Source organism: Myiozetetes cayanensis, unplaced genomic scaffold, assembly GCF_022539395.1.
Source record: "Myiozetetes cayanensis isolate MyiCay16 unplaced genomic scaffold, myiCay2020 scf1, whole genome shotgun sequence".
NCBI lineage: Eukaryota > Metazoa > Chordata > Aves > Passeriformes > Tyrannidae > Myiozetetes > Myiozetetes cayanensis.
The window spans coordinates 8,014,203-8,027,502 of NW_026086604.1; the positions used below are offsets into that span (position 1 = coordinate 8,014,203).

Genomic DNA, 13,300 nt, shown 5'->3' on the forward strand with positions numbered 1-13,300 from the left:
AAGTTGTCTTGAGGATACTTTTATGGCTACACATAACATGATTTACAGCTCTGTCATCTGCTGAGGGAGTGCTCAAGTTTCTTTTCGAGATAAGCTAAATGCTGTTTGTCAACTTGTGCACAAAACCTGCGCGTCTCGGCTGGTTCTGGTCAGCTGCTGTTGGGGTAACAGTAAAAACGATAGTGTGTCACAGCACAGGCTTTGCCTTGTTCCTCTGTAAATTACAGAACAGATCCGCCCGTCTGCACGAGGCGGATGTCTGCTCCAGTCTTTTTATAATGCTGGGGGCAGGGGAGGAACAGTTTGTGACAGCTGTCACATCTGCCGAGCCTGTCAGAGCAGAGGAGAAGCTGATCAGTCGTTTGCTGCACCACCTGAAGAATGTTTCAGACGAGCTTTAAGCTTATCTGGAACTTCAAATCTAGTGTTAATTCTATTAATGCTGTTCCTACCATTTTGGCCTTGGTTCTTGCAGTGTCTGGTCAGAAACATCCCTTCCCCTTGTGCTTGTTGCTTTTTGCTGAAAGGCTATGTGGGTCCAATCCCTCATGGGGATTTCTTTTCTCCAAGGCTTGAAGAGGGGTTTGTGCTTCAGCTTCTGCCAGAAATTTAGGAACCTGATTTCTCTCTCACAGTCCCATTGTGTAGATAAATCACCCATGAACAGTCAAACTCAGCTACTCTAGAATGGCTGCAAGAGATTGTTTTATTGTATTTATCTTTGTTCACTTAAAAGCAGTAACGTTACACTTGATTTTTTGGTAACTAATTAATTTCCCCAGTCTTTATGCTCCAGGAATAATTTACTACCACTGCCAGTAAACTTACAACCTTAAGTCTGAAGCTGCTCTTAAACATAGTTTAATATATTAATGTTTTTCATCTCTCCCTGCTCTCACATCCCTGCTACAATAAGTGTCAACAGTGCCTCTGAGCTGGAGTTCTTAGTGTTTAAATAAAATTCCAAAACTTACATATTAGAAAGGACTGAAATGTGCTCCTGAACATCAGGTTGAAGGAAAGACAAGCTACCTTGAGCGGAACCTGCACAGGGGAGGTCAGCAGCTGCTTGGTGGTTAAGCAGGAGTTTGCAGTGGTTTTCTGCTGGAGCCTGCAGACTTCCTTGGTGACCTGGTGACACCCGTAGCCACACAGTGCTTCAGACACCTCATAGGCAAAGCAGACTTTTTTTTTCAAATTAGTAAAGATTCTACTGCCTGTGATCACCTGTCCATACTGCAGACTATCCCAACCAAGGCTCCAGACCTACACATCCATGTGCCCAAACCTTCCCTGTCACTGTAGGTTTTGCATCCAGAGCTGTTGCCCTACTTTAGCAGCTCTAGGCAGGAAAACAAGAGGCCCAGGTAGCTGAGCACTAAGTGAGCTGCAGCCAGCCCTATGCTTTCATTTCAGCTGAGACTTCTTATTGTGTGGAAACCCACCCAGGAGCTGGAAAAAAAGCCATGTGAAGCAACTCCTGGACCACTTGCAGCAGTTCTGTGGATAGAAGTGTGAGGATGAAGGGCAGATTTGTGATCCAGGATATTCCTCAGTCTCTGTCCTCCCTACAGGAACTGGGGCAACCTCTGCAGAAAGAAACAGGAGAACAAACGCTAAACCTGCCTTGATAGGGTGCACAGAGCTGCTGGCCTGCCTGAAAGGGAAGTTTGGCATCTTGGACAGCTGGAGAGCAAGAAACACTGAGTTTCATCTGAAGCAAACTGACACCAAGTGATAAAGGAAAATGGGGACTTCTGAGTCTTCTGCAGGGTGTAGGAATAAATCCGAGCTCTAAATGTGCTACAAAGTGGAGGTGTGAGAAGAGATGGGGATGAGGGCCATCACAAACCACAACTTGGACACTTTTGAAAGAGAGAAAACAGCTCTATCACTGATGTGAAGAGGAAGGAATCAGCACCTCTCCTTTGAGCACTGCCTGTAGATGGGCCATATACTTCCCTCAGAGCTCAAGGTAATGCAGAGACTCGAGTGAAGTGAAGGTCTCTTGTCCAGGAGAAGCAGCAAGGTCTTCACAAACAATACTTGGAGGGGGAGGGCAGCGGGACAGTGAGACCATCTGGTCAGCATTATGCAAGTAGCTGGGCCCTGCAAAGGAGCAGAAGGCACCAGATGTGCAGGCAGGGCCCATGCCCAAGACCCCATGAACAGGAGCATTTGCCTGGAAGCATGGAGGTGCTGCTGTCCTGCCAGAGCAATCCCTGGCAGCAGCCCCATTCAGGACCCAGGTCCACCTCAGATGTGGTTGCGGCACCCCCATCACCTCCTTGGAGCAGGTCTGGAATAGTCACCACGCTTAGGGACAGATTTTGCTCATAATGGTCTTTAACTTGGCACCTGTGTTCCCAGCCAGGTCTGTCTGGGGGAGATGCTGCTGGGTCCAGCAGAAAAGCTCCTTCTGTTCCCCCTTTCCTGCTGGGATGCACAGAAATTTGAGGGGAAAAAAAAAAAATTGGAGGTGGAAAACCTCTCTCTACTTTAAAACCTTTGAGAGCAGGACTTTGCTCCTCTCACTTGCCCACAGCAGTGTTCTGCCTAAATATTTTTAATGGAAAATGCAGCCCCAGTAGTGTTTATTTAGATGGGGGGCTGCCAGGGATCATTGCTTCCTCTCTCTCTCTCTCTCTCTATCTCTAGCAGGCAGTTGCTCTGCCCATGATGCATAGCTTAGGCTGCTTCCCTGGTGGAATATTAAAGAAGGCACTGATTGTAGTACTTCTAGAGGTCCTGTTACCCGTGTGACTTCTCAGCACCTCGGCCTCACTGCTGCCCACATCTCCATCTGCTTTGGGCCAAAGACAGGACTTGTAGGACTTTGGCCATGATGTGGGGCCTCGGGGGCAGCAGAGTGAGCTGAAGCATCACAGCCTCCCATCAGTGACTGACAGGAAAGCCAGTCAGCAAAATGCCATTTAGAGAAATTACCTTAAGACATGTTACCCCCATCTAATCCCTGTCCCTTCCTGAAAGGGATTGATGGTGCAGGAGAACAACAGCATCTGTTGCTGGAGGGAGAGCTTCCTGAGGAGCAGATGGGGCGGCCATGTCCTGGGGGGACCCTCACTCCTCCTGCAACCAAGGTGTCATCAGCTGTCAACAGGATGGAGAAGATGGAGATGGAGAAGAAATGGAGCAAGGTGCCTCAGAGATGTCAAAACTGCTCTGGGCTCTAGACATTAAAGGAGCTCTTGGGGTTTGGAAGAAAAATTTGGCCTTGATGAGTCTTTTCTTTAGCTTGGGATGGTCTTATAGACAACATCTCACTGAAATGGTTCAGCTGCCAGGCCAGATAACCAGGTCCTGACCACAGCAGGGACCAACACCTCCATTTGGAGTTGCCAACAGCCCTGTCCCCAGGACGGTCGCTGAGGTGCCTTCTCACCCACAGCCCCAGGTGCCGCCTGGGCCTGGGTAGCTCCCAACAGAGACTGGTGGAGATGGTTGGGTTTGGTGTACACATACTTGAAGTCTGCAAGCTGCTCTGGCATGTGGCTGGACCCTTCCCATGGCAGCAGAGCCTCGTCCTTGCTCTGCTGTGTCATGGGTGCCCCCAGAGGGCAGGGCCGCGTCTGACTCTCGAGAAGGGTCCCTCCTCATCCCTCGGTTGGATGTGGGGCCTGAGGGGAAGGCTTTGACCTGAGCCCCATCCTTTAGCCACGGCCCGGCCGGGTAAACACCTCCCGAGAGCCGCTGCCCCGCGGGGGCTGCCCGGGGGGAGCCGCAGCCGCTGCTCCCGGGGCGGCGGGGAGGGAGGCTGGGGAGGGGAGCGGGGATCGGGGCCGGGCGCGGCGAAGGTGCCGGGGCCGCCTCTCCCTCCCCCCGCGCCGCTTCCTTTTATATCGATGCGGCACCGCCGCCCGCAGCCACAACCTGCGGCCGTGACGCCGCCGGCAGCCGGAGGGACGAGGCTTCGCCCCGCGCCCAGGTAGGGGCTGCCCGCGCCCCCCGGGCGGGCGGAGCGGGGAGGGAGCGGCGGGGAGACGGGGATCGCCCGAGGGAGCCGGGAGGAGCCTGAGCGGAGCCGTGGGGTGGGCACCCGTGGGGAGAGGAGCCAGGGAGGGCGGAGAGGAGCCGGGGAGGACCCGGGGGAGCCCCCGCCCCGCTGTCCCCCGTCCCCAGGCCGGAGGGCGCAGCCCGGTGGGGGATGCTCAAAATTCCCGGACAGAGCCTTCCCGCTGCCTCCCACGGGGCCGAAAGGTCTGTGGGGCCGCCGGCAGAGCCGCGGCGGAGCAAGGGCGGCCGAGGGGAGCCCTGGCCGGGCTCTGCGTCCCTCGGTGCACCGGGACTGTGAGGCTGCCCGGGTGAGAATCTGCTCCTGTCTGCGAGGGGGTGACAGGCCAGGGGCGGGAGGGTCCTCTGTGCCAGCGGTGTGACACTAACCCGCACCATCTTCAGCCGGGTTGAAGCCGAGCAGCAGCACGCTGGGCTGGTTGGCCTCAAGAGGAAACCACGGTTTGGTTCTGTGAACCGTGGGTGCTGCTCATGGCCGTCCGGGCTGCGAGCAGCAGGGACTATCTTTGGCTGGAGGCATCTTGTGCTGTCGTCTGATGCTCAGACAGGTACCAGGCTGGAAACTTAACAGTCGTCGTCGTTCATGCAAATCTCATGCCCCGAAGTTCAGCCCAGCAACCAGAAAAGCGGCTGGACTGGCCAGTGAGGAGGCGAGCACTTCTGCTTTGGGCATCTGGTACTTCCTCGTCTGGGCAGGGATGGTGGTGTGGTTGTGATCATGACTGTGTGTGAATATTACCCCTCTCTTGAGCAAGCCATAGCGTTTCAAAAGGGTTAGTGGTGAAATAGAGGAAATAAGACAGAGCAGCCCTTAAACTGTAAAGATTACCTGGTTGTATGGTTTAGAGCAGGATTACCCTTGTGCCATTTAAAAATGAACTCTTATCCCTAATACACATGACCCCAAAAGTCTTGAGGAGTATGTTAAATAAGTGTTTGGTTGGGTGTGTGATTAAAAGCGTAGAAAGGCCCTTTTTTTTTCATTCAAAGAAAGAAAACCCCACATCTGCACCTCAAACTGAGAAGTGCTTTGAAGAGATGTGGGATTTTGGTGGAAGTGCAACATCCTCTTTGTTTCAGCTCTTGACTGAAATCAAGACTGGCAATGGCTGCTGCCTGTTCTGTGTCAAGGAGGCCAGTACTGACATTGCAGAGAGAGCAGGGAGTGTTCACAGTGCCTACCTGAGCTCTGAGGGACCCTCCCGGGTGCACACAGGCACACCAGGTCATTTTCGTGCTTGATGCTGCACGGAAGAGCTGCTCAGGGTCATCTTGCCTTAGCGAGAGGCAGCGCTTTGCTGCATGGCTCAGTGTTCCCACTCAGCAGGGACTGGGAGCCGGTGCCTATCCAGGCAGTGGGATGCTCTCCAGCTGCTGCTGCAGGCAGCAGTCCCTACCTGCTGCTTCGAGCACTGCTCAGACCAGAGGCCTTGTCCTTCTGTTCTCTGACAGTTGCCACCGCTTGCTCTCCCAGGACTGGTGATGTGGTTCCCTCCACGGCTCAGCAGGAGGAGCCCCCCTGGCATGGAGGAGTTTCTGAGCAGCTCTGAGGCAGTGCTCTGCAGGGAGACTAGGAAGTGCTCCAGCATCCAGCAGGAACAGTCACGCCAACAGGACTTTTAAAGACAATTCCAATAAAGTCCAGAGCATCCGTTTCTCTGACTGGGATCGATAGTCCAGGCTGCTCAGCAAGTAGCACGCCCAATGGATTTTCAATAATCTGCACGGCACAGCTCAGGCTTGAGGAAAAAATTATTAGGCCTCATTCTGTGCCTCAAAATGTGAGTGTGCCCAGCAAAGGCAGTGGGAAAAGCTGATGCACTGGAGGTAGTTAAAAGCTTAATTCCACCTCTGAGTGTGGGAGGGCACAGCCACTCGCAAGTGCTGTTTCTTTGTACTCAGAGGTATCAGAGGATAAATAGTGGCTCACAAAAATAAAGACTGGTGTTTGAGATACTTCCTGTGCTTGCTGGAGGAGAACAAGGCCAAGAGTATTTTGAAAGTAAAAGCATATTTCCTGTGAAAAACTGCTGAAGTTCGTGACGTGTGAGATCCTTTCAGAGCTGGAGGCACAGCCACAGTGACTCAGGCCAGCAGTGCTGGCACCTGCAGATGGGGCTGGCCGGGTTGGTGTGAGGCAGAGTGGAGGTCACTGAGCACCAGCGTGCCTAAACTTGCAGATGGGGAACAGGCACAGCATCATGTGCTCCTCTTGCTGCCCTGGGAACAGGAAGAGAGGCTGTGTCCTCTGCCTGCAGACAGCCTCGAGAGCTTGATTAGAGACTACAGGTTAGTTTGCCAGCAGGTATAAGCAGACCTGCCCTGATTGACTAAGTACATGCTCCAGAGGCTCAGCAGAGAGCCAGTGTGGCTCTCCAGGCTGCCCAAGCAGAGATGTGATCCCATCATGGGTATCAGGACTGCTTCTGTGAGCTGAAGGTCATTCCTGCAGCACTCTCTCAACCCTGACTTAGAAGGGTTTGTCTCTGAGTTAGCTCAGTCCAAGACCTCTCCCCCTAAACTGTCTGGGTTAGGTTTTCCTTTAGTGCCTGCCATGACCGTGGGCTTGCTCATCAGCTGAGTTGCTGCCCCCACGCAGACCTGCACGGTTCCACCGGGAGCTGAATGCAGCTCGCTGGCTCCCAGGTGCTTTCTCTCCTCTGCAGCAGCCCAGCTCTGAGGGAGGAGGCGGCTGGGAGCAGAGCTCAGCCCTGGCAGTCTGCTGGAACCCAGCTGCTGGAGCAGGATTTCAGATCTGCAGCCAGGCTGTAGCTCACAGTGGGTAGGAAGCACTTTGCATGGTGTCTGCAGTTACTCAGCTGTTGGAAACCTTTGTTCTGCGCTGCTCTGTGTGGAGCTTGATATAGCTTGGATTTTTTTTGGTGCCTGAGTTCTATTACTGTCCTTGCTGGGTATATTTTAGAACTCTTCCACCCAGTGTTTTTTCTCCTTTTTTTTTTTTTTTTTTTTGCTTGGTTTTTGAACACTGCACATACGAATTTATTCCCTTAAGATCTTTCTAAACCAGAGATGCTCAGACTGAGTGTACATGTGACCTCATGGTAATAGGTGGGATAAGTCTAATAGCTAGCTTCGAGTTTAATTCCCAGCAGTTTTTCACATGGTGCAAGCTGCTTTTCTATCATGAAAAATGCAATTTGTATAAAATGCTGGTTTTGCTATCACTTTTGCAACAATGCTGTAAGATCTACTCCATGGTATCTAGTGGACAAACTCATTATTTCTCAAAGGCTTGTTGTATAGGAAGGGGAAAATAGCAAATCTTCTGATGACAGCAGAAAACTAGGCATTTTATCTGAGTCTCACTGAGATATTCTTTGTCTCAGCCAGAAATAGGGCCTTCCCAGCCCCCCACATCTGCCTTGTTCCCAGTCCTGAGGTCAAACCTCCTGGCCACAACCCTCTCTATTTAACAAAAAGATATAGACACAAGTTGTAATCTGTGCTATGAAAATCTAATCTGTGACCTAATTTGTTGTGATACCATGAAGAACCTGTCAGTAGCAATCACTGTAACCCGTGGCACGGATGCACTGCTGGCTTTCCAAGAGCGCTCGCTCGTCGCAGCCCCAGAGGGAGCGGTGTCATGTCGAGTGTCTACGTCTGGGCTCCTCCACTGACAAATTTGGGGAATAATACACAGGCAACTCTCAGATCACTTTTTTTATTCTCTTAAAATGAAAGTAGCATGGGCGGTCTTGCTATGTGTGGAAGTGAACCTCCTCTTCTGCCGGCAGTCCCTGTGGAAAGGCTGGCCTGAAACGCGTGGGAAGGAAAATGAGATGCAGTGAAAACTGGACAGTTTTTTCTGTGCATGCCATAATAGCTGTTTACCTGTTGATTGCTCATTCCCCATGACCATGGCAGCAACTTGGATGCAACCCACTCACCAGGTGAGTGGTTAGAGGAGTGACTTGCCTGAATAATTTCTCACCAGTGAGAGCTGAGGTTGCATGGGCTGATTCTCAGAGGTCAAAACTGGCTGGCTTCTGGTACAGCCCCTTGAGTCAAGTTTGTTGTCCTTTAAGGAGAAAAACAAAGATCTTCTGTGGTATGTTACTGAAACTATGGCACCACCAATCTTGCTCTACAAGGCTAGAGAGGGAAGGAAAGGTTTACAGGTCAGGAATACACAAGTAATAGTCTGAAAAGCTGGGAATTGTATTGCTAAGTCCGTGCACTGCTACATCTGTCAGGGAGAAAACTTAACTGAGGAACTACTACTCTATCAGAAACAACAGCAGAGCTGGGCTTCCATTTCGATTGTTCTAGAAATAACACTTCCCTTTTAAATTTTTGGTTTTAATATTATCTTTAAAGTGCTTTACTTGAAAGTACTAAATTAAAATGTGCAGGGGCATGCAGTCTATTAATAACTGCTAAAATCTGTGTCTGTGTTTAGTGAGACACCTTCAGTCCACTTGGATTTTGAGATCTAGTAACCTAGATCCAGTAAGATGCGTGTGCATGGTCTGATGCCTTCCCTGCTCACCCTCATGGGAGCAACCTGTGCTGCTGTTCAGGCATTTGCTCTTAAGACTTTTTATTTTGAGCCTCCTCTTTATTTTCAGTACTTTGTTCCCTAGCATACATTAGGTGTATGTTACCACAGAATACTTGCACTCCCATAGTAATTTGTGTGTTCTTTTTCTGTACTTCAGTTCCTTTTATCCACCCTGGGCACTCAGAGCTCAAGTTTCAATGTGTTATTTGTTGATTTTTGTTCACTCCAGGCTTTTCGCTCCACCCACTCACTTCCTCTCACAAATGTTTCCTCACTTCACCACTTTTTCACACCCGTTTCTAGCGCAGGGTTGCCTCCTGCTGCGGGCAGGCTCAGCACTTCATGTACTGTTCACCTTTGCAGGAGATGGGGGCAGATCCATGTGCGGGAGGAGGAGCAGAGGCAGGAGAAGGTGCTTGCAGGTGTGGGAGGAAAGGCGCAGGGGCGGGCAGAAGGGGTCCGAGTGCAGGTGTAGTTTGGAGCAGGAGGAGCAGGGGCTTGTAAGCAGGGTGGGTGTATGGGTGGAGGGAGTGAAGGTAGGGAGGGCAGATGGTTGTATGTGTGCTCGTGATGGGGCTGGGAGACGCAGGGCTGGGACGTTTGAGGTTTGAGGAAGGTGCATCTCCAGACCACAGGGCAGCCGAGCCAGAGTCTCTGCTCCCTCCCACAGCCCAGCACAGGCAGAGCTGCTCTGCCACCAAGGCTTGCCCTCGGAGTTTAATAGCTTCGAGTTTAAATGTGCAATTTTGTTCTTATTTTTAACATAAAGGTTTCTCACCTCCCCTTGGACGGCACCAGTTTCTTAACCGCGTGGAGTGCATCTGGCAGCCTACAACCTGTTAAAAAGAGGATAAAAAAAAGCCCACCATGAAAATAGCATGTCTGTAGTTTTAAATTGGGCAAGAGCTAAAATTGGTATGAACAGGCCTGTCTGTGGCTGTACAAACCAGCAGAGAATTAACATTCATCTGATGCTGAGCAAGACAAGCAGAGGTTTGCAGCTCACACTTCCCTCGCCTTGTCCCACTCCTGTCCTTGCAGCTTTGCTTCCCTGCAGGGCTCAGTCAGCAGTTAGCAGAGAGCTGTGCAGATGCCACTAACCTTGTGCCAATACCAGTGCTACTTTCAGCACTGTGAAGTGCTAGCAACAGCCAGAGCGTTTTTTACCACACTCCTTTAATTTCTTTTGCTCAGCTGCTGTGAATGCAGCTTTGGGTGCATCGTGCTAAGGTCACTTGCTGTCAGAGCCCTGGATGTGGCCTGAGTCCCACGCTGGGGACCGGATCCACCCACTGTTTCCTCAGCGAGATAGGAGCCCCCAAGACACTTGTTTCCTCTCCCCAGCTGTGGTTTATTTTCCTCCACTGTAATTGTGTTGCTGTTAACGGGGCTGCAGTAAAAACCAGTCACTGAATTATTCACCTCACCAGAGTAACTCTTGGGTGGTTTGGTTCTTTGCAGAGTATTTTTCATTTTACGTCCTGCTGTTTTTGTTTGCAGCATGGCCTATGCAAACAGGTTTATTGATGCAAGTTAAAATGTGCAATGTGCTGGGTGGGAAAGGTTGGAAATTTGCTGGTGGAAGGGAAAATGGTATGAAAAAGGGATCTTGAGTTGCTGGGGAAGGCAGTTGCGGGAGGGGTGGTTGAGTTGTTTGGCTCTGCTGGTGGAGGTGACATACGGCTGCTCATATTTGGGGGTGGGGGTGATGTGTTTGAGGGAGGGGAGAACAGCAAGAGCCTTCATCTCTCTCCCCCTTTCCCTGGGAACTGCCTGCTAGGCCCTGTGCCCACTGCCAGAGTTGAACTCCTGGGAGTGAATGTTCTTCCACCCCTAGCATATCCAGAGGAATTGGAGGTCACTTGGAAATCAAAATTAAACAATGCCTTAGTGAAGCTTTGAAAAGTTTACTCAAAGGACTGGCGTTGCTCCAGTGCGGTTAAACTGATGACCTCCCTCCCGTGAAACAGTGCAAGAGAGGGCTCTGGTTTGGCTGTCAGCAGCCAGCAGTGGCTGCAGAGCCTCATCCTGGGTGGCAGGGCTGGGTTCACGCTCCTCACACCATCCTCCCATCGGAGCAGTGAGAGCTGGACTGTGCCAGGCACATTGCTGCCCACAAACCTCTGGCAGGGATTGCACTGGAAGCTTGTGAGGTGCCTGGGCTGTTTCAGGCAAGGGGCAGGGACCACCCCAAAATGGGAATGGCCATGTGGTTGTTCTCTGGAGGACCACAGCAGCCCACAGGGGACCTGGAGGTGGCTTGTTTCCCTGGGTCACATCTCTGCTGCACTGCCCTATGGAGGGGCAACTGGAGCCTCTGAGTCTCTGTGGGGCTCACCCAGCAGTGTCCTCCTGGAAGTGGGCAGCTGCTGCCATCAGGGCAGAGTTACATGGTGGATGATTCATGTTCCCTCCAACTCAGTGTCTCTCCAGAGGCACAGGGACATAGAGTAGTGTCATGGGGAGTATCCCTGTGGTCTGCTAACTCCAGGGATGATTTGGGTTTTCATGGTGGTGGGTCTGGACCAGTCAACAAAACTTAAACTGAAAAAATAGGAGCCCCACTCCCAAGACTGTTCTGGGAGTCCCAGAACAGAGGAGGGCGGATGCTGCTGCCTGTGAATCCTAAATCCAGTTGAAGGACTCGCTGATGACCAAATACAATCTTCTGTGCATTAGTGGGTCTGTCTGGCATCTTGCTTACGTTGAGGCACTAAGAAATATTTACTGTGTGTTAGTGTTCTCGTGTTAGTGCTCTCTGAGTATCCACAGATATCCATCACTGGCAATGGCCTACAGCAATCCATCAGATGAGAATGAAGAAGCCACTCCCATCTCTGTTTGAGGGTTGGAACCAAGTTTCTTTTCCATGATTACTGCCTTGAAAGGAGATGCTTTTAGGAGTGGCTCAAAGTTCCAAATCTTATAGCAGGACTTCTTGTGCTCTGAATCCACAGCTGATATATCCTGGTTACTGGCGTTACTATAATTGCATTTATGAGCAAAACTTGCTTTAGATCCACTTGTACCTATTCCAGGTCTGCTGTGCCTGGACATAACATGATTCACAACACCTCTACAATACATTTATGTGTTGAGGTATGACTCTACCCAGTACCTTTAGCTGCTGTTCTTACCAAAAAAAAAAAAAAGTCTTTTACACTTGTTGAGGTTCTGTTTGGTCTGTCATCTTTTTCTTAAAAAATGAACTACCTGATGTGAGAGGCAGGCAGTGGATGCACTCAGAACTCTTGTTCTGTGAGAAAATGCCACCTGGGTGGTGACTCTTCCCTCCCTCATGCCTTTGCATGGGGCTCCCAAGAGATCATGTATCTGGTACAGGACCAGTAAATTTATTCCCCTGTAGACTCCTGCAGCATGACAGTCAGTCTGAGGAAGCAAGAGAGGAGAACAGGGGCCTAGAAGGAGGATACTGTGCTTGAGTGAGCATGTAGAAAAGGACTGATCCTGATAACCTTGTGTGCTTGCTGATCCAACTGGCAGACCAGAGCACTTTGAGAGGACCATCTGATTCAAGGCAACCAGAAAGATCGTGGCTTATCAGCACTTTGCCCAGTGTTGCACAGAGCTGTTCCTGGGCAGTTGTTTCCATAGAGCTGGATACAGTCATTTGCATGTTGCACAGCATTTGGGCTTTTCCTCTTCCTCTTAACTCTGTTGGGCACTCTCATACATGTGTCTGTGAGGGAAGTCGTGCTCTCAGTCAGCACCAAACTGGTGTAACTTCCCCTGGGCAGCAGCTCCCAGAAATGCAACCCCTTGTGCACCAGCCCTGCTGAGGAAGGGGAAGGGCAGAGGCTGCTCTGCAGGGGGACTTTGGCAAGGGACTTGCCCTGTGTTTTTTCTTCTCCCCTAGTTCCTCATGCATGAGATGATCTGAGTCCTCATGCTCCCCCTGTCATGTGATGTTCACCAGCTGGGGTGTCTGCAACAGGGAGTGCTCCTGTCCACTCAAGAGGAGACATGGGCTTCCTGTGAAATCCCCCTGAGAAGTAACAGCACACACCCCATCCCCATTACTGTCCAGCATGCCCCAGCCTCTCCTCAGCCCTGCTGCTAGGAGACTTTGAGGGGCAGTCAGAGGTGTCCTGCTGCTGGGGGAAACCAGAGCCGGCCCCTGCTGGCCCTGCCTGTCAGTCCCCTCTGTTGGGAGCTGCACCACCTACTCAAGTACAGGGGGACAGGAGGAAGGTGAGCCATGTTTCTGCCCCCAGTGCCCTGCCTGCAGCCATGGCAGTGACCTCCAAGCCTTGGTCCAAGGGCAGGTGGTGGTAATTCACAACCAGCTGAGGCCCAGCAACTTGCCAAGTGATCCTTCCCCAAAGCTGCTCCATATCTGCCTTACCCTCTTCTGCAGGATGGAGCTCAGACCAACACTCAGGCTTTGCTGGATTTTGCTAAGGTTTGACCTACCGGGAACTCATTATCTGTCAGGCAGCTGTGGAGGTGTTCTAAATGTTTGTTTAGATCATCTTCCTCATAGTGTGCTGAATAATATCTGAGCTGGAAGAGTGGCCAGAGCATTGACCTGGGAACATATTAAGCAACCCTCTCTTTGGTGTGTTTTTTGTTTTGTTTTGTTTCCTGAACTATTTTGTTGAGCTCCAGTCCTGCCATGAATTTCACTGACATCAGTAAAACACTGACAACTCCCCAGGTGGAGCTCAGCAGGATCAGAGCTTTTCAGAGATGAAAGCATATTCAGTAGTGCAAAAGACATAT

General features: G+C 51.1%; 1 protein-coding gene across 5 annotated transcripts in view; it reads left to right on the forward strand.

The window, feature by feature from the left end:
* Window positions 1–3,808: 3,808 nt before the first annotated feature.
* Window positions 3,809–13,300, forward strand: part of CYRIB (CYFIP related Rac1 interactor B) — a 96,585-nt gene continuing 87,093 nt past the window's right edge. For all 5 annotated transcript variants that reach the window (XM_050314185.1, XM_050314163.1, XM_050314172.1 and 2 more), the window contains exon 1: window positions 3,809–3,946. The gene's annotated coding sequence lies outside the window, so the exon portion shown is untranslated. The remainder of the gene's footprint in view (window positions 3,947–13,300) is intronic.